An 18,638-nucleotide genomic window follows, 5' to 3' on the forward strand; every position below is an offset into this window, starting at 1 on the left:
CGCGGCCCCTGCCCCTCGCGGCCCCTCGCGGCTCACCCCGCGCCTCGCGCAGCCCTGGCGGTGCCCATCGCGCGCGCCGCGGCCTCCCCCTCCCCGGGGCCCCTCTTCTCCCCACCTCGCCCCCCTTCTCTCTCCGGTCCTCTTTGTCCCCGATGCCTCGGAGCGCTCCTCGCTCCCTTCCTCTCCTTGGCCGCTTCGGCCGGCCGGCCGCCAGCCCCGTGCCCGGTGTGGCCCTCCCACCCCTCTTTCCGAACCCCGCTTCCCTCGGCCCCCAGTTTCTGATACCGGCGTCCACGCGCCGTCCGCTCCCTTGCCACCCCTCGTTCCATCGGTTTCCTCCCCTCTCCCCCATTCGTCCCTCGTGGTGCCGGTCCCCCGGTCAGTCTACCCCACTCCGCCTTCCCGCACGAATGGCCCCTGCTTGGAGTCACCTAACCCAGCAGCTAACCTGCATGAGGGCCTCCCGGGAGCCGGGAGCCGGGACCCCATGTACACCTGTGGTATTTTCCAGAAGGGGTGTTGGGGCCTGACCTTTCACAGGTAGGCAGACTTGAAGCTTCCCGGGTTAAGCCTCGTGTCGGTTCTCTTCGTATTTCCTTTGCTCTTGTTTGTATTCGAAAGGCATTTGAGTAACTGGATCTAGGCGGATCATTCACTGCTCTCGGAGAGAAAATGTCCCCATTTTCCTAAAAGGTTCTGGGTGATTAACTTCCTCAAACTGCACTCACCCACCTCCTCTTTATTTCTTTTTCTTTCTTTAAGCTACGTCTCTGTGTGTGTGTGTGTGTCTCTGTCTCTGTCTCTCCCCCCCTTCCCCCTCCTTCCCTCCACGCCCCCCCCCCCCCGCTTTATTGCTTTGGGTTAATTTGAGAGTTTGGCCCTCAGCCTTGGCGAAGGGAAGTGACTTTATTGCTAGATGAGAACGTTAGGGAGAGGCGGTGGGATTTGGTCCCCCTCCCCAATTCAGTTATCTAGAAGCTGCTTTAACCGGAAGGGAGAAATTTTTTCAAATATTTTAGCGCACATTCACCAACACTTTCGTCCCCTGAACACACTTTGCTGGGCCTGAACTTTTTCAGGCAAGCATCAGATGGGTTGCTTTTCATTCCTTCTGTTCTCCAAAGTAGCCTCTCCAACTTGGTGACACCTGTGTAATGTACCTTCACCCAATATTATCTTTCTGGAACCAAGCAGGAAAAATAAACGTCAATTAGGTGAAAGTTTGTGTATTTGCTCTTCTCTTCGCCTAAACGCGTGTTTGGATACTGCCCGAGAGAGCGGTGTGTGTTCAGGAAAGGAACAACTGCTCACATTGTCCCTGGGTTGACTCCAATCCCCCCTCCTGAAAAAGCTTAGGTCCTCTCTCCCGGGTCTCCATTTAACGTTGACAACCCAGCGGCGCTCCCTAATGGCCCAGCGGGTTGCACAAATTGGCAGCGAGCTGAGATATTATCAGGACAACACCCCATTGAGCAGGTTCTTGAAGCTGCAGACGTGGAGGCCCTTTCTCTGGGCCACTGGGCGCCTGTGGCCTTTCCACCAATCAGAGCTGGAGGTTGCAGTGGCCACCTGTTGTCTCGCAAGAGAACGTCTTTTAAGTTTCACTATTAGTATTTAACAATGGCGTATAGTGCAGCGTCTGGCCGCAGGAGAGGAGCAGCCTGCTGATCGGAGGTACCGAAAAAGAAATTATTCTTTTTTTTTCCCAGATAGTTGTTACCAAGAGCCCAAAAGGCTGGGAAGCAGAGTTTTGCATCGCACAGTTACGTTGCCCACCTTGTGCTCGCTCTCGCGTACACGTGGAGCAATCTGAGCTTGATTACACAGGATGAAGGCAAGTATAATCAAAGTTACGGAGAGAGTAAACCTGAAGTTGTAATCAGACCTTGAGGATCAAGAATACAAATATTCACAGTGGAAACCCCACTAGCTGCGAGCCTGGGAATTGCATGTGGGCTGACGTGTTGCCACAGCACTGAGCTGTAGACACTGGAAACTACAGTGAGAAGCTTCTCCCAGGAGGCTCCGGGGAGTTAGGAATGCCGGGTCACATCCAGTACCACCTCTTGGCCCTTGTTTTGAAAAAGCCTTCCCCTTAAAATCCCCCCTCCCTGTTATGATGCAAATGCCTTGGGGAAGGGAACAATATTCAGCAGTCACTATTTTATTATGATGATGATTTAGGAGGGAAGGTAAGTGATTTCCGAGTGTAGATCTTGATTAAAGGGGGGGGGGAACTGAGGGGCCTGAGGATACGTCTGTCGAGGCATTTGGAATAAAAAAAATCACTAGAACAGAAACAGGTGCTTTGGGAAGGCTGCTGACCTCACGGTTTTGTCCATAGTCTCCACGCCCTCGGCGGCCCCACAAATTACCTAAGGGGGGGGGGGTTTGCACCCTGCTGTAGTAGATCTCTTATATACAACAAAACTAGAATTGTATGTTGTTTCATTTAGAGCTTATCCGTTGCATTCAGAATACCACCTAAAATTTTAAGGGTTCTGGTGGATTTGAGGCCCACCCATTAAAAACTTGAGAACGATGCCTTTAAAACATGAATGCGATTGTAACTGCTGCCACGCTGTTTGTCATCTGAAGGGTGTCACCTTTTTCAGGCTGTCAGCATTTGTTTCTGAAATGCCACAAAGGTTTCCTTTGTACTAGGTTAGCCTTGAGTTTGAAGAAACTTCTCCAAGAACATATCTTAAACATGCTTTGAATTTATGCTGAACAGTGCTAACAGTTACTGATTTAGAAGGGCAACACAAGGATCGGTTATATAGAAAATACAACTTCTGGGCACAAGAAAATCCTGTAAGGTTACTGGATGACCGGAGTCAAAACGGTCGGTCTTACTAGTTTGATGTTTCCAATTGAACAGTACGTATGAGCCAAGAAACTAAAAAATGGGGGATGGGGGTGTTTGGAAATACACAAGCTTATCTTTAAGAAGTTCAGTGAAAATAAATATTTTTTTATGAAAGCAGAGAAATCATGATGGGAACACTATCTTACATCTTGACAGAACTCAAAAACTCTATTTCTCTACTCTGTGTCCAAATTAAGCAAGAAAGTTCCCATGAGGATTGCATTAGGGCCAAAGTTTATACCCAAAGATCTTACTGAGACCCCGGCTTTTAGGGAATCTGTGATTTAACCTCTCTGTGAATTGCTTGCCCAGATGAGATGAGGATACTATTAAACATTATATACAGTTTCGTTTTCCTGAGTTTTGGTCATGAAAAGCCCTATCCAAATGTTATGATCCTTGTTTGCAGTATGTAATGTAGCCAAATTAACAGCAGCTCCAAATGGAAATTAACAAGGCCAGAGCTACTCGAGTTTCTTCTCATCCTATTCCCATAGTAACAGCTAATGTATTATATTGGTAAAACATTTTATATTTGGTTTTATGTCTGAATTTGGCTTCATGTCAGAAAGCATAGCATTTCTATGCAGCACGGATTCCTGGTATCTGTATAACTTATCGCCATGAAATTTAGAGTTTCGTGTCAGAGAATCACCACTTCACATTCATAGTCTAAATCACACGCAGATAAAATCAAGTCAAGACCTACCAAGGCTGTCACAAAACAGTGGGGGTACACATGGTCTAGAGGAAGCATTCGCACCTCGGGCCCTCAGTACAAATCCCCAGTGTGGACCCTAAAAGTACTCACCAGGAGAGAGTTCCACACAGGAATTATAGTGTGAATAAAATCCCCAGGCTTGGTCATCGTTAGCTGCAATTTTCCGTGAATCCAAACTTTGCAGGTCTGGAAATAGGAACTCTTTTGATATTTTTGCTTAGGTCAAAAAATACAGAAACGTGAGCAGATTGGGAAAAAATCAGCTCACTTTTCATACGTGTTTACGCATATGTGTATATTTATATATTTGTGTTCATGAGATTGCTTCTCACAGGAAAGCAACCAACTTTGGCCATATTGCTCTCTGCGTTACCAGGCACAAGAACCACTCTAGGAAACAATCATTTCCCCAGTTGACTATTACTTTTACTAAGAATAGATACACCCATAGGTTCTGACAGTTATATAGTAATTATGGTACAGTAACCCCAAAACCCCTAGTAGCAAAAAAGTACTGAGCTGAGAATTTGTTCCCAGAAATATGAAATGCAGCATTTGCTTTTGACCTAAGTAGCTCTTCAATAAAGCTATTTTAAAAACCAATACACTCGACACAATCAGGAGGTGTGCAATTTTCAGTGTGTTTACACCTGCCTTAAAAAAAATGTCCTGTATTCACAGAAATCCTAAACTGTCGTCCTGCCTGTTTTCTGAAATATAATCTATTTCTTTTAAAGTGAAAGAATGACCTCTTTTGCAGGAACAATTTTCAGAGACAGCGTGTTTATCAAATGGTTTCTCTGCTTTCATAAAAACAATTTATTTTCACTGAACCCTTCAAGATAAGCATCAAAGCCAGGAAGAATGTACAATGAAGTTTATAATTACACTCCAGAAACAAATACGGGGTAGTTTTTATTTTGCTCAAGTGAAAAAAAAATTTTTCCCCCAAAGAGACAAAGGTAGTGATGGGGGGGGGGGGCGGTTATACAGGAGTGAAAATCAGGAAGCTCAGAGGTTTTCCAGAAGGAGGGGCCCTGCAGTGTTGCACAAAGACCACTGCCAAACAATGAAAGCTGAGGGTTGGGACTCTCTTAGCCATGGGGGGTGGGAGGGGGTGTCAGTCCATTTTTTATTCTTCACCAAGGGGGCAGCTAAAAGAGCATTAAGGAAAGAAAATCATTAAGCAGATATTAATTAAACCCTTCCACGACAGATCTGTATACCATTGCTTATATGTATCTCTCCGAGCCTCTGATGACATCCTTCCTTTGATAGGCACCCATGTTTCAAGGCTTAATTTATGTGGCATGTTATTATTAATAACCACTGAAAAATAAAAACTGTCCAAATAACGGAGAAAAGAACTGAGTCGAATAGTCTGTTTCTTAAGAAATGGGAAACAATCGCATTTGATCACAGAACAGCCAAGGACTAGCAGCAAAATAATCTCCCCTAATTTACATAGATCTGTGCGTGCCAAACAGACGAGTGTTTGCTTTTCGAGTAATAGTGCAGGTGTGTATCCTGCAGTGACGAAATCTCTAACTCATCAAACTGTTTCGCCAGAGTGGGACATGCCCTCTTTTCTGGAACCGTTTCAAGCTTTCTCCCCAGCATTCCAGCCACCTGTTTATGGAGTTCATCCTCGAGAGTACATGCATGCAATTAGAAACAAGAAAATGAAAATAAATGACCTTGTTTGTTATTTATAACAAAGAAACTCAGCGAAATTAATGCTGTGGAGCTTGACCTCTTGACCCGGGAGAAACAGCCACCTCTTGGCTTTTGAAGAATAAATAATACTCCGGCAGCTCCCTTTTGTCCAGCCAGCCTGACTTTTGGCTGGCCATTAAAGCCGTACATCCAAAATATTAAATGTTTTACAAGTTAGAGGATTTGCGCTCTTTAAAAAAGCGTGTTGAAAGAAGCGAGGCTAGCGAGCAAAAGAGCTCGTCTTTTTAAGGCGAGCAGGTAAAATCACTTAGTTTTATCTACTCAGTGTGTCCTGAGTCAACAACATGTTGAAGAGAAGGAAAATATTAAAAAGTTTGAACTAGAGCTTTGGGAATCGAAGAATTCTTAAGTATGTAATGGAACTCAAATCGAAAGGTGGTCTTGCCAAGCGGTTCAGGGAAACCATCCTTCCCTTGCTGTGGAGGCTACTGGTGGGAAAGGAGAGGACAACTTCCTTCCGCTACATAAATGCAGTGTGGTTGGTGCCCCCAGGATGTGCAATGAAGGAGCACTGTCACCCCCTTCCCCCTCAACTCACCTCAATGCACACAGTCCAGAAACTCAGGGCAGGCAGGACATGAACATCACAAGGGTGGAAGACTCTTCAGAACCTGTATCTGGGGGCGCCTGGGGGGCTCAGTCGGTTAAGCATCTTCCTTCGGCTCAAGCCAGGTCATGATTTCAGGGTCCCAGGATCGAGTCCCGCGTCCGGCTCCCTACTCAGCGGGGAGTCTGCCTCTCCCTCTCCCTCCGCCTGCTGCTGCCCCTGCTTGTGCTCTCTCACTCACTCTCTGTCAAATAAATAAATAAAATCTTAAAAAAAAAAAAAAGAAAGAAAGAAAAAAGCACCAGAACCCAATTGAAACATCTTCGGGTAGAATCATTGGTTGCAAGTGACACCCCATAACTTGCGTGGCTGGTCCCAAGGCTGGCCTCTGCTACCACCTCCTGCCTTCTTTCTCCCCTCTTGGATCCCTCCTTCATTCACCCACAGCGCAGTCCACAAGTGTCCTGGATTCTTCCAGTCCTTACGTGAACTTCTAAATTTGGTTGTTTTTCCTCCTCAAGTTGTTTATTTAATGTCCTATCTGTCCGGTGCTACTAGGTCTTTAGCTGTTTTATTTTTCCCCAGGAATATAAGTAACTCTCTTCTCAAGAAGGACTCTCTACTGTTCCTCAAAAATATCTTTTTCACTGTAAAATGAAGTCAATTTCACGAGGTATGCAGACCATCATGCAACTGTTACCCTGGTATTGACCATCCCTCCTCACCTTTTCTTTTCCTTCTGCTGCCATGGGGTCCTTCATCGTGTCCTCTCCCCACCTCTCCCTGGGGGTGCTGCAGCCGTAAATCTGGAGCGATCACTACAGTTGGTCACTCTCATACCCGCACAACAACAAAATCATAGCCACGAAAGGACCAGCCTTCTGGTTAACATCTGTGAGATTGGCCAACGCTCAGGTCCAGAGAAAGAAGCTATCGCATTTAATTGGTCTAAAGAAACCCATTCTGCAACCCACGGCATGTCAGTTAGCCTTTCACTGAAAGACGAAGCTCTCATAATCTAGAAACATTACCAAAGGCGTTCCCACTGTGTGTTTCAGGTACCAGGTGTCATCGCTGTTTCAGGGCAACCATAGACCACTCCACCTTACCCAAAACTGAACCTCACATCACTTACTATTCAACAAATTCTCACTCTGCCTTTGTAAGTATGTGGTGCTCAGCTTCTAGAAATGGAGGGGGCGGGGGGAGGCGGGGAAGAGCACGATTGCTGTCCATCCTGAAGATTTTAAGACACAGGGGAAGTATTATAATAATGAAATTTTCTCATCAATGTCATAGGAGAGAGCCGCACTTCCCACTGATGGGAGTCAGCAAACTTTTGTTTACAATTTCCTTACAGGTATTATGGATAACATGTCAGGGTGTTGCTTAGAGAAGGGAGAGATTGTTGATCTGGGGAAGCTTCCTGGAGAAGACGGTTGAAAGTAGAAAGCATTTAGGGGAGGCAAGAAGGATGAAAAAGTGCCCAAGGGGGAGAGAGATTGCGAACACAGTTCTTAAAGAGAAGAGGTCACACATGTGGTGGGGATATGAGGTCGTATCGGCCATTTCCTTTCTTTTTTTTTAAAGATTTTATTTATTTATTTATTTGACAGTGAGAGAGACAGCCAGCGAGAGAGGGAACACAAGCAGGGGGAGTGGGAGAGGAAGAAGCAGGCTTCTCACTGAGCAAGGAGCCCAATGCGGGGCTCGATCCCAGGACCCTGGGATCACACCCTGAGCCGAAGACAGACGCTTAACGACTGAGCCACCCAGGCACCCTGGCCATTTCCTGGATAGTTTATGCTACAATAACAAATAAGCCCTCACACCTTGGTGGGTTACCACCACGAAGAGCTGTTGCTCACCCACATTTCTATCCACCACCAACCAGCTGCAGCTCCGCTCCGTACTTTCATCCCGGGACCGAAGCTGTCTTGCGGCAGAGGAAGAAGGTAGAGTAGAAGCACGCTACAGCATTCCCAGGCCCTCCTCGCCTTGCTTCCACTCACTTCAAGGGTCAAAGCCAGTCAGAAGGCCCAGCCTCCTGCCCATGGGGCTGAAGGGATGATCGTCCTATGGGTGTCAGCCCGCATTTTGCAATCGTGCGGTCCGTGACACGGGAAGAGTGTTTTGTTGTTGTTGGGGTTTTTTCAGGGACTTAGCAAAAGTCTCAGACAACCAGGAAAATTGTTTTGCTGAGCAGTGAATGAGTTGAGGAGGTTGGTGAGGTAAGATGCTGGCAAGTTACGGGTGGAGGAAATGGCCAGAGCAGAGAAGTATGTAGAGTTTCGAAGGCCAGGCAGCTGAGTTAGATTTGATGTGGGTGTCTACATGGATGACATGAAAACATGGCGGGGTCTCTGATCTCCAATTTGCGTTAACTCATCTATAGCAAATTAATTAACATTTTATGAGTTTATATCCCATGCCAGTTGCAGTGCGATGTAGACATTTGCATATATATATATTTTTTAAAATTTTAATCCTCATAACATCTCCCTGAGATAGATCATATTCCCCTTCTTTTTTAGTTGAAGAAGTGGGCTCACAGAGGTTAAATGACTCGCTTAAGGACACAGAAGTGGCACACAGGAGCCGAGATGCAAATTGAGGTCTCGTCTTTCCGCTGCATCACTTCAGGGCAAAGAAATAAAAGTGTCACCTTGCTTTAGTACTGACTTGTTATTCTTTACGTCTCCCTAATACCCAGCTGTCTGAAAGTGAGGTTAATACGCTACTTTTTCTCCTCAAGCAGAAGTTGTCATTAACATGATGTTTGTATAAGCACTCCACGCATAGTACAACTTCATAAGTGAATACAGAAGAAACGAGTCTTTACCCGAGGTATTTATTATAAAATCCTGTGGCAGAGACAGTTGCTGTTTACTAAATGTTCATGTGCTGCCCCACCCCCCAGCCCCCACCACGTATTTCCCAACGTGCCTTGCCATTAGGTGACCAGGTCTTGCCAATGGACTCTGAGCACACGTGTGTCTCTTCCAGGTGGAGACAACTAAGAGCTGGTATGTATCCTCCATATTCCCTACACACCTCTGTGGTGTCCTTGGTGGCCAGGCAGGCCAGATACCCTAGGTAGAAGATGGAGGAGGACCATCCAAGCCTCAGAATATACAGGAGCAAAGACGTATCTCTACGGTGTTGCCCCATGGAATGTCAGTGTTTACTAGTTACCACAGCCTAGCCCACCCTGAGCAATACAGATCCCCATGACTTTACATGATACAAGGAAAGGCACCGTGTGTGTCTTCCTCGTTCCCTGATTGCTGTTGCTGAGTACAGAGCCTGCCATGTGGCATATGCTCAGGAGACATTGGTGGAAGGAAAGTGAGTGAATCCAAAATGGAGTCTGGTCTCTGTATGCTGTTTAATTAAGCCACCTATGAATTGTTTTTGGGAATTGGTGGTTGATCGATCTTCCTGAAATATCTTGGCATTACATTGGATTAAGACTTTACTATATATTTATATATTTTTCAATTTCAAATTCCTCCCCCTAACATTCAAGATTCTCATAATCTGACCAGGGTTCTTCTATCTCTAATGTAAGCCATGGGACATGTGGCCTCTAGTTGTTGGAGTGATATTAAAGAAAATATCTGTATTTCAGCCACACGTTTGTCAAAATTTTCCGTGATAATCTTAGACATACAATTGCTGTCTAGAGAATCTTGGAACCAGGAAGGCGCTGTTGGTTACCTCCTCCAAATTCATTGTCCCTTCTTTTCGTGTAACCCTATCTCTGATATATATTGTCCCCCTGCCCTCCGTGTGGCCGTATTCACTCAGCATGGATGCTATCGTGACAGCCCCATTTTCATTGGCTATGATGCATTTTTGGTCCAGGGAGCATAAACAAGGGTGCAGGAGGGTTTCTAAGAAGAGTTTCCTTGCTCTTAAAAACAAACACTCAAAAAGACGTAATCATTTCTTCTTCCAGACAATACCATGTCTGGCCATGTTGCACCCACCATGTCAACATGAAGGGATCTAGCCTGAGGTCAGAGTTGACATACTGAGAAGAGAATGGTGAGGCAAAAACATGCAAAGGACAGAGATGCTTGACAATGTCATGAGTCTCTGAATTAACCAACCCCAGGGCTCTCTTCTTCCTGATTTCTAGTTAGGTGAAATAACACATGTGCTTATCCTTGAATCCAATTAAGTCCAAGTCTTCTGTTTATACAATTAAAAGCACTGAAACCCATTTGAACTTGCTGTATTGTTTGCCGTGCATTAATGCATTAAATGTATCACAGACAGGGTGCTTAAACACCAGAAATATATTTTCTCACAGTTCTGCAAGGTGGAAGCCCTAGACCAGGGTCCTGGCAAGTTTGGTTTCTCCCAAGACCAGCTTCTTGCTACCTCTTCTTGCCCTTCCGGCCCCATGCATCCTTGGGTTTCTCTCTCTGTCCTAATCTCTTTTTGTAAGGACACCCATCCGATTGGGGTAGGGGCCATACCAACAGCCTCATTTTTAACTTCAACACATGTGAAAAGGCCCCATCTACAAATACAGTCACATTCTGAGGTCCTGTGGGTTAGGGCTTTGGCACAGGACTTTTGGAGGGAACAAAGTTACAACACTTGCTCAAGCCAAAAAGGGAGTTAATTTTAAAACTACAGAAAAACTCACAGAATCAAAGTACAGGTTATAAAGTTAGACACCTCATGGGAACTGGGAAACCAACAGACAGCTACTCTCTTCATCTTTTTCCCTCTTTCTGGTTTCAAATTTCTGTTTCTCTCAGCATGTAGGCTTTGGTTCTTTCTTTCTCCCTACAGATCAGCTCCGAGTCTGCTGCGCGTCCATGGCCCATCATGGTGCCCCACGATGGTGGCCCCAGCCCCTGAGTCACATGACCCTCCTGTTTAACTCCCTACAGCTAAGAGAGTCAGCCTTCATGGCTTATTTCTCTTTTCATTTTCTCTGAGTTTTCTTTAGATAGCTTTGACATAGAACATTGTAGAAGTTGTGTGAGGTGCACAACAGCTTGATTTGATCTGTGTATAGGTTGCAAAATGATGACTACGTAAGTTTAGTTGCCATCCATCACCTCACGTAGTTACAATTTATTTCTTGTGATGAGAACTTTTAAGATCTAGTCCCTTATCAAGTCTTTACTAAGCTGTTGAGATAGAAAATCTGATTGGCTCACTTAGTTCACCCTTGGTCCAACCTAATGTGGCCAGCCACCAGGGGCTGGCTCTGAGGGTCTATGACTAAGTTCATCAAGGAGACATTTGACTGGGAATGAAATATTTGGCAGCCCTAGTGGGATAAACGAAATATGGATAAATTTATACTACAGTCAGGTGGATTTGAAGTAGATTGAACAATCATACATAAAGTGTGTTGATTTACCATTGACAACCTGCAGAGAAGCCTTTAGTAAAGTCTCTCTTATTCTGCCCTTGATTCTGATCTTTTAAAATTTTTCCAACATTTTAATAAATAGATTAAGACATCGAAGATATGCCAACTGAATTTTCAATTGACAAAATGATGGAAAATTTCTTTAATATAGTTGGAGACGAAATTCGGACTCAAAATGATCATGAAAGACTAGAAACCCAGGTAGAACAAATAGGATGCCAGTTAGCTCAGATTAGTATTGACTTCCAAATCTGGAGTTCAGTGTTCACCTGCAAAACAATGGGATGGAGTTTTCAAAATGAGCCCTTTTATAAACTGTAGCCATCTATAAGCCTTGTGTCTTCTCTTCCCAAGAAGAAAGTCCTTTTTAATTAGTTGTGTGCTAAAGTTAGTTTGGTTAAGTAAATGTTTTCCTAAAGTTGGAGGGTTCCTATAATTTTGGTTTCCCTTTTATTTGCAGATCAAGTAGATAACAAGACCCAGTAAGTAATTTCAGGTTCCCACAGGTAACTCATCAACCTGGAAAATCCCTGAACTAAGAAGTCCCTCCATAACATAGCTTAACAAGGGGAAACTACTGTAAATTACAGCTTGAGTCTAACCACGATCTCTCTCTATATATATAGCTGGATATTCTGTAAGCTCAGCTTTCCCAAATTAGGGAAGAAAAAAAGGACAAGCTCACTTTCCAGCTATGGTATTATGCCATTTCTATTTCTTAATTTTTTTGAAATGACCTTATTACTTTCCTCTTATATATGAATATATCCTCATTGAAAACTGAAGTCCAAATATTATAAAAATATGTCACATAGAAAATGAAATATTGGGCACCTGAGTGGCTCAGTCGGTTAAGCATCCGCCTTTGGCTCAGGTCATGATCCCAGGGTCCTGGGATCAAGCGCCGCATCAGGCTCCCTGCTCAGCGGAGAGCCTGATTCTCCCTCTTCCTCTGCCTTCCCCCCCTCCTTGTGCTCTCTGTCTCTGTAAAATAAATAAATAAATATTTTTAAAAAAGGAAAAGAAAATGAAATATTGCATGATCTGTAACCAATGTAATTAGTTAGGTGACTACTCTTTTTTTCAGATTACATTTCTATGCATACTCCAATAATTGATCAATATTTTATTTTAATGAATATAGGATCACACACATATTCTTCTTAACTTTCTTTTCTCATGTAAGCATATATCCTAGAGCCTAATTGCTGTATACCAATTAAAGCCAAGGACAACTAGAAAAGCTAGACGAAGTATTGGATCAGGTTTGAGGCATCAGAAGGCTACCAGGGCTACAAGGACTTGAGGGGCTAAGATTCTTGAGAGAAGGCAAGTACAAAATAGTGAGCTCAACATTCCTCCTGCTTGCCCCCTCAAGGCCTTCATCTGGTTCACAAGCAGTAGCTGAAGACAGAGAAGCTGAGCAATGCTTCTGGCAGTCTTACCAGACTGAGAAATGGGAATTGAGAACCCAGTAAAGAAAAGAGGCCATGATACGCATGCCAGGTTTTCCACTGGCATCCACGAGGGCTGTACTCTGGAAGTGGCAGTGAACCAGAAACAAACCAACCCCCACAAAGAGTGAAGTCCAGTTTTGAATAAACTCAATCTCGTATAGGATTAGGTGATTTGCCTTTACCCTACTTGCTAGAAGTAAAAGCAAGTCTTCTTTGTAAGAGAATAAAGTTACCCAGAGCCTCAAATGATCCTAATTGCCTTATATATGTACAGTTGACCCTTGAACAACACAGGTTTGAACTGTGGGGGTCCACTTATCTGTGTTGGGTTTTTTTTTTCAATAAATACAGTACAATGTAAAGGTATTTTCTCTTCCTTAGGATTTTCATAATAACATTTCCTTTTCTCCAGCTTACTTTATTATAAGAATACAGTATAGAATACATATAACATAAAAATGTGTGTTAATTGACTTTATGTTATCAGTAAGGCCCTTGGCCAGTAGTAGGCTGTTAGCAGTTACATTTTGGGGGATCAAAAGTTATACATGGCGTTTTAACTGCATGGGGTTGGCGCCCCTAACCCCAACTTTGCTCAAAGGTCAACTTATGATACGTGGCAACTAATTCTAAGCTAGCAGTCATTTTAGGAGACAAAATTACATGATTGAAAAAATAGTTGAAAGAGGCACATTTAAACGGTGTCCCAAGTATTGAGCTTACTAGACTTGGATTTTAAAATAGCCATGATTAATACCTTAAAAAATTGACTTGCAATATGAGGAATTTCAGCAGAAAACTGAAAACTATATAAAAAAATGAAGTGGAAATTCTATCACTGAAAAATCATTGATGTTAATAAACCGTTAATTTTAACAGTAGATCAAATCAAATCATTTTGACAGTAAATTAGCCACAGAGAACAGGGAGCTATTGAGAAGAAAACAGCTGAGCTAAAGTGGGTGCCTGGCTGGTTCAGTCATCAGAGTGTGTCACTCTTGATCTTGGAGTTGTAGGTTCAAGCCCCACATTGGGTATAGAGATTACTTAAAAATAAGAATCTTTAAAAAATATCCCTGAGCTAAAGCAAAGAGAAAAGAAAAAAGGATGAATGCAGTTGAGCCTTGCGGTCATATGGACATGGTTTTTCTAGAATATATGTAATTGAACTCTCAAAAGAAGAGGAAAAAGCAAATGGGGCAGAAATAATACATGAAAAAACAATGACTGAAAAATTTCCAAAACAAATAAAAGACTTCAATTCACAGAAGGACTTTGAATCTCAAACAAGATAAATATAAAGAAATAACACTGGGGCACCTGGGTGGCTCAGTCAGTTAAATGTCAGACTCTTGGTTTGGGCTCAGGTCATGATCTCAGGGTGGTGAGACTGAGCCCTGCATCAGGCTCCACCATCAGCACAGAGTCTGTCTGAGATTCTCTCTCTCCCTATCCCTCTGCCCCTCCTGCTCATGCTCTCTCTCTCTCTCTAAAATAAATAAATAAAATCTTAAAAAAAAAAAGGAATAATACTTAGCACATTATAGTAAAATTAAAAAATCCTGAAAGGAAACATCCTTCCTTTAAGGATGTAACAATCAGAATTGCAAATGACTTCTAAATGAAATGATGGAACTCATTATACAATGGAATAATATATTCAAAGTGGAGACAGGAAATAACCACCAACCTAAAATTTTAAAAAGATAAAGCTCTAAAAACAATGGTATGGTATCGTAAAGACATCTACTTCCCCCAAATTTCTGTGCAAAATAAATGCAATACCAATCAAAATCTCAGCAGAAAATTTTTTTTGAATAAACTGACAAGCTGATTCAAAATTTATATTAAAATGAAGACATCCAAGAATAGCAAGACTGTCTTGAAAAAGAACAAGTTGAAGAAGCTATACTATCAGGGATCAAGCCTTATTATAAAGCTATAGTAATGAAGATAGTGTGGTATTGATGCAAGGGTAGATTGAAGGAGACCCACACACATATGAGCACTAATTTTATGAAAAACGTAACACTGTAGAGCAGTGCAAAAGAATGGTCTTGTCAGAAAATGGTTCTGGACCCTTAAAATTCATGTGAAGAGGGTATTTGGATGGCTGAGTCAGTTAAGTGTCCAACTCTTTTTTTTTTTTTTTAAAGATTTTATTTATTTATTTGACAGAGATAGAGACAGCCAGCGAGAGAGGGAACACAAGCAGGGGGAGTGGGAGAGGAAGAAGCAGGCTCATAGCGGAGGAGCCTGATGTGGGGCTCGATCCCATAACGCCGGGATCACGCCCTGAGCCGAAGGCAGACGCTTAACCGCTGTGCCACCCAGGCGCCCCTAAGTGTCCAACTCTTGATTCTGGCTTAGGTCATGATCTCAGGGTTGTGAGATCCAGCCCCACTGGGTGAGGAGCCTGCTTAAGATTCTCTCTCCCCCTCTCCCTGTGCCCCTCTGCCATAAAAAAACAAATGAAGGAAAAAAAAGAATCTTCAATTATCCCTCATCCTAAACATCCAAAGTGGATTGTAGATGTGCATGGAAAGGTAAAATTATAATAGAGTTTTCAGAATATAAGATAGGCAAACATCTTTATACTTTTGGGATAGTCTTTCTTAACATGACATAATAAACACTATAAAAGAAAAGACTGGTACTTTGGACTTCACGAAAATAAAGAAATTGATCTGCATTAGAAGACATCCTTAGGAGAGTAGAAAAGCAAATCACAGAGTGATACATGAACTTGAAATACTAAAACTAAAAGAGTTATATCCAGATTATATGAAATTCCTACAAACAGACAAGAAAAATAATGGAAAAGTGGGAAAAGATTTAAACGGGCACTTCACAAAGAGGGTATCCAAATGGCCAATAAACACATGGAAACATGTTCGACCTTATTAGTCACTGGGGAAATGCAGAGCGAAGCTGCAAGTGCTTACCAGTGCATGTTCAACAGAAGAGCTGAAATGAAAGAGACTGTGACTACCCAGGGAGGTGAGGATATGGAGCAACTGCAATTCTCATACTGCTGGTAGAATTATCACTGGTAAAAACCACTTTAAAAACTCACTGATAGTGCATGTAGAATTGGACATGCACATACCCTATGATCCAGGAATACCACTCAGAGGTATATTCCCAACATAAATGAGCACATACATGCACCAACAATTACATCCAAGAATGTCCATAGTAGCATTATTTGTAATTGCCAACATTTGGAAACAACAGTAGAATAGTCAAAGTACTATATATTCATAAAACGAAACACATACAAAAAGGAAAACAGAAACTACTTCGACATGTAACATCACAGATGACTTTCGCAAACATAATATGAAATGGAAAAATCCAGACCCAAAGAAGTATATGCTGTATGATTCCATTTATATTAAAGTTCAAACAAATAGAGAAAACTAATTGATGATGTTAGACATGAGGATAGAGGTTCACTTTGGGGACAAAGCAAGGGCGGTGAGCGGTTGGGAAAACAAGTGGGGCATCTGGGTTGATGGTAGCATTCTATTTCTTCATCTGGCTGGTGGTTGGGTATTTGACTTTGTGTTAGTCACCGAGCTTTATGTTCATATCTGTGCATTTTTCTGTGAGTATGCTATAATTCAATGTTTATTTTATTTTTATTTATTTCTTTAAGATTTTATTTCTAAGTAATTTCTACACCCAACATGGGGCTCCGACTCATAACCCTGAGATCAAGAGTCGCATGCTTTACTGACTGAACCAGCCGGGTGCTCCTTTTATTGTTTTATTTATTTATTTTTGAAGTAAGATCTGTACCCAACAGGGGGCTTGAACTCATGACCCTGAGATCGAGAGTTGCATGTTCTAGCAACTGAGCCAGCCGGGCACCCTTTCAATTATGTCTTAAATTCACTCTAAAGCTAGAGGGGTTACTGGAAAAAATATCCTGGTGCTCTTCCCAGTTTACAGACTTCCACTTCTAATGCTTTATCCCATCAAGTTTTAAAGGTGATTCTGATGGGTGCTTCTCCACCCATCTACACACGTATATCAGTGAGAAGCACTGACTTGTAGGAGAAATTCCAGGTTCCCAGCCATGACATTCAGGCTCCTTCTACTGCGATCCTTCTTTGCGCTCTGGTACTTGTCGATGCCCAAATATACTACATCATTTGGTATTTATTTATGCTCTTCCCTTTGCCTGGCACATTCATTATCCACACCCCACCTCTATCCCTCCCATCTAGCTCAGGGAGTCTCAGGATAGGGTGAGTACAAAAGTTATCTTGGGAGCAACTTAAAATGGTCAGGCCAATTTCACCAGAGAATCTGATTAGATAAGCATCTATACAGTGACAGCTACCAGTACACAGACAAGTTGAAACCCACTCGACTTGGGTAGTGCCCTGTCTTCCAAACTTGTCTAACGATAAGAATCACTTGGGGCACTTTTTTTTTTTTTTTTTTTAAGATTTCCGGGTCCTTCTACAGGAGATCCTGGTCTGGCTGGTCTGAAATGGAGCCCAGGAATCTGGATTTTGACAAGTCCTGTAGGAAATTCTCATGACCAGGCAATTTTGAATAATAAAAATTGGGCCTCTCCTTTAGGATCTGGCTCAAAGATTACTGCCCAGGAATCCTTTCCAGATTGAATTACCTTCTCGGTATTCTCATAGCATCTTGGGGTTCACCGATCATGATAGATATTAAATGTTATCCTATGTATACTGATATCATGATTACGTAGCCATTCTTCCCCAGTTACTCAAAAGATGCTTCGTACATGACCTTATGGCACACAAGCTTTGTCAGTAATAGTCATGCAACGAATATTTAGTGGTATGAACTCATAAATTAATCCAAAATAATGCATTTGCAATTTAACCCTAAATAATTTATGTGCAATTAAATTTAAACCTAAATAACTTTGTGCAATTTAATTGAGATTTCTGAAGACCCTACCTTAACCCAAGGATACCAAGACAACTTAATGTGGCACACAGACACTAAATTGCATCTAAAAAGTCCTGTCCTTTTCTGTCCTCTCTTAGTCCTCCTGATTATGTCATGAAGGGTCTCAGCTCCGTGCTAACATGTCTTTCACACTACTCTAACACGACTGGATTTCACTTTTTAACGAAGAAAAGACCTCAGACTTGGACCACTGGTAGACTGTGTCCTGGTATCTCTTCTCCGGGGGTCTCAAGGAAGATGCTACAAGCTTCTTAGGAGGTTTGGTGAAGCCTATGAACCCTGTATCAAAATACCATTTGTAAATGCACACAGTACAATGCTCAGTTTTTCAACAATATGTTGAAATAGAGTTTCATTGGCCACCCCCTTGGCACTAAGGTTTACGATCACTGTATTCATATTTACAGTTACTTTCTAATTATGGGACATGATATTGGTTTCCATTTATAATTTAAATGTATTTAAATTACAGAGGAGAGATGAATGAGAGAAATATACAAAGTAAATAAGACTAGGAGTTAAGACAAAAACTGTGAGAATGATGATGTCATGTTTGAGTCAAGAATGCTGACATACCCGAAAAGGTGACATTTGTGGTGGGAATTTCAGGCTGGTGACTGCACCACCCCAGGCTTGGAGCACTCCCCACTTACCAGTCAGTCGACAGCTACTTACTGAGCAGGCCCCCCAAGTCCAAGACACTCCCCCAGCTACGGAGATCAGGCAATGAACAAGACAAACAATCTTTTCTCAAGGTGTTTCCATTCCAGTGGAAGGATACAGACAGCAAGCAGAAGGCTACATCTAATAGTAAGATTAACTTTGGATGCTGGTATTGGCCCTGGAGAGTCACTGGAGAGGGGGTGACTCGGGGTACAAGTGGGAATCGTGAGGGAGGGAGTCTTTCTTAGCCCCAGACCTGGTCAGTAAACAACAGGCCCCCA

At 42.8% G+C, this 18,638-nt stretch overlaps 1 protein-coding gene and 1 long non-coding RNA gene across 2 annotated transcripts in view; one reads left to right on the forward strand and one right to left on the reverse strand.

Annotated features, from left to right (window-relative positions):
• TOX3 (TOX high mobility group box family member 3) overlaps positions 1–740 on the reverse strand; it is a 105,505-nt gene extending 104,765 nt beyond the window's left edge. The window contains exon 1 of the mRNA XM_087870419.1: positions 532–740. The gene's annotated coding sequence lies outside the window, so the exon portion shown is untranslated. The remainder of the gene's footprint in view (positions 1–531) is intronic.
• On the forward strand, positions 40–8,606 carry LOC123798404 (uncharacterized). Its single transcript, XR_006781296.2, has 3 exons — positions 40–540; positions 6,933–7,036; positions 8,409–8,606. It is a non-coding gene; the product is annotated as an uncharacterized LOC123798404 (long non-coding RNA).
• The last annotated feature ends 10,032 nt before the right edge of the window (positions 8,607–18,638 follow it).

The sequence above is a fragment of the Ursus americanus genome, chromosome 21 (genome assembly GCF_024610735.1).
Source record: "Ursus americanus isolate L20-20 chromosome 21, mUrsAme1.1.p, whole genome shotgun sequence".
In the NCBI taxonomy this organism is placed as follows: domain Eukaryota; kingdom Metazoa; phylum Chordata; class Mammalia; order Carnivora; family Ursidae; genus Ursus; species Ursus americanus.